Here is a 2765-nt window from a genome sequence, read left to right as displayed (position 1 = left end):
GTGCACGCCCGTGTTGTTTTATCAGTCTTGAGCACGGGTGGTGGGCACTGGCGTGTCGTACGCTCGTGCTAAATTCTCAGTTTCCACCACGATTTCTAGACACAGGCATGTCGCACGCCCGTGTTGTTTTGACAGACTCGCCCACGGCCACGTCGCACGGCCATGGCAACTTATCACATCTCATGTTGGGGAAAAATTTTACCCTGTTTTCACACGGCAGTGTCGTACGGCCGTGTCTCCACCCGTGGTGTGAGCACAGCCTAAGGCACGCCCGTGTGCCTGGCTGTGTGGATTAGAAAACCTGTGTTTCAAGGACTCAGTTAGTGATTAGATGTTAAAAACTAAAACTTTAAAGAAATCAATACTGTTAGTGCTCAGGTTGCCTCCCAAGAAGCGCTTATTTAGATTCTAAGCTCAACTTACCTCTCTTTTACGAGATCATAGTGGTGCAAGGAGTTTACACTCCTCATTCCTACTATCAATTTCATTAAAATAAGGTTTTGAACAAGTACTATTTACCTTAAAAGTGCTGAATTTAGGATGAATTACCTCGACTGTACCGTATGGAAAAATGCTGAGTACCGTAAGTGGGATTGCTCCGTTAGGTTCAAAAGTGGCAATACGAGGGTCTATTGCATCTAGTAGTACTTTGTCTCCAACCTTAAGTTGATTTGGTAAAATATTGAGCTCGTCATGGCGTGGTTTTGGTTTATCGTGTGTTCTCAGTTTCTGTGTCTACCATTCATCTAGTTCTTCGACCTGTAGCCTTCGTTCTTCATAGATTGGTCCTTTTTCATTACTCGAACATGGCTCAGGTGTGTTCTTTGAACGTGTTTCCTGCAAAGAAGGTTTCACCATATGATCAGTATTAATAGCACGATTTATACAATCACCCTCGATATTTGATGTGTTACTTGAATTACGAGCTTGAAGAGTGATTGTTTCCTCACCCACACGAAGTGTGAGTTCACCTATACCAACATCAATTATAGTTCTAGCAGTTGCTAAAAAGGGCCTTCCTAAAATTAGAGGCACGTCACTATCCTTTTCTATGTCTAGAATAACAAAATCAACTGGGAATATGGATTTTTCAATTTTAACGAGTACATCCTCAATAATACCCCTAGGAAATCTGATTGTTTTATCGGCCAGTTGAATGCTCATCCTAGTTTGTTTGGGTTTCCCAAGACCTAGTTGTTTAAACATTTTATAAGGCATGACATTAATACTATCCCTTAAATCTGCCAAAGCATTATTAACATCTAAGCTACCAATTAAATAAGGAATCGTAAAACTCCCTGTATCTTTCAATTTGTTGGCTAGCTTATTCTGTAGTATGGCTGAGCAAACTGCATTTAACTCCACATGCGACGCCTCATACAACTTCCGCTTATTTGCTAAAAGCTCCTTAAAAAATTTAACTGCGTTTGGAATCTACGAAAGAGCTTCAATAAACAGTAAGTTAATATGTAATTTCTTTAATAATTTATGGAATTTACCAAATTGTTCATCTGTACGATCTTTCCTTGTCACATTGGGGTATGGTACCCGTGGTTTGTACTCTTTACTTACCAATTTTTACTCACTTTGGTCTACCTCACCTTTGTTTTTACTTACCACAGTTCCTTGCCTCAGTTCTGGTTCAAGTTCAACTAACCCTTCCTCATCTTGAGTGGTAATCACATTGAGCTACTCTCTTAGGTTAGACTCAGTGTTACTCGGTAGGCTACCTTGTGGTCGTTCAGAAATCAGTTTGGCCAGCTGGCCTATCTGAGTTTCGAGCCCTTGGATCGAGGCTTGTTGATTCTTAAGTGCTGTCTCGATATTCTAAAAATGAGTTTTTGACATCGAGATGAACTTTGTTAGCATCTTCTCAAGGTTCGGCTTCTTTTCTTATTGGTAAGGGGGTTGTTGAAAACCCGGAGGATGTTGTGGCCTTTGATTCCCTTAACCACCCCACGAGAAATTGAGATAATTCCTCCAACCTGCATTATAGGTATTACTGTATGGGTTATTTTGAGATCTAGAATTATTGTTACCCATATATTGAACTTGTTCCTCCTCGGTGCTAGGGTTGGAGGGTTGGTTTTCTATGTATGCTCCTCCTCCGTTTGAATCACACCTTATCACTAGATGTACCTGAGTAGAACCACACAAACCATCAATCTTTTTATTTAAGAGTTCTACCTAGTTAGATAGCATAGTAACTGCATCGAGGTTGAAAATACTAGTCGTTTTCGTCGGCTTTCTCCTCATAACTTGCCACTAATAATTATTCAGTGACATTTCTTTAATGAATTCGTAAGCCGCTTCAGGTGTTTTTTTGTTCAAAGTTCCATCGGCGGCTGCGTCGATGAGTTGCCTTGTGGAGGGGTTCACACTGTTGTAAAACGTCTGAACCTGTAGCCAAAGTGGTAACCTATGGTGAGGACACCTTCTCAAGAGGTCTTTGTATCTCTCCCATGCATCATAGAGTGTTTCTAAATCCATCTACACAAAAGAAGAGATGTCATTCCTCAATTTAGCCATTTTAGCTAGCGGAAAATACTTAAGTAAAAACTTTTCGGTCATTTGTTCCTAAGTAGTGATTGATCCTTATGGTAGCGAGTTCAGCCACTGTTTAGCTTTGTTCCTCAATGAAAAGGGAAACAACTGAAGGTGTATGGCGTCGTCAAAAATGTTATTTATTTTAAAAGTATTGCAAAACTCCAGAAAATTTGTCAAGTGATTGTTTGTATCCTCATCCTGCAAACCATCAAACTGAA

The 2765-nt window shown here is 40.3% G+C and overlaps 1 non-coding gene across 1 annotated transcript; it reads left to right on the top strand.

Moving 5' to 3' along the window:
- Positions 1–2416: 2416 nt before the first annotated feature.
- LOC128280095 (small nucleolar RNA R71) lies at positions 2417–2523 on the top strand. The gene has a single exon (XR_008270276.1). It is a non-coding gene; the product is annotated as a small nucleolar RNA R71 (small nucleolar RNA).
- The last annotated feature ends 242 nt before the right edge of the window (positions 2524–2765 follow it).

The sequence above is a fragment of the Gossypium arboreum genome, chromosome 8, assembly GCF_025698485.1.
Source record: "Gossypium arboreum isolate Shixiya-1 chromosome 8, ASM2569848v2, whole genome shotgun sequence".
Taxonomy (NCBI): domain Eukaryota; kingdom Viridiplantae; phylum Streptophyta; class Magnoliopsida; order Malvales; family Malvaceae; genus Gossypium; species Gossypium arboreum.
The sequence above is the reverse complement of the archived record's forward strand: the minus strand, read 5'-3'. Positions and strand labels throughout refer to the sequence as shown.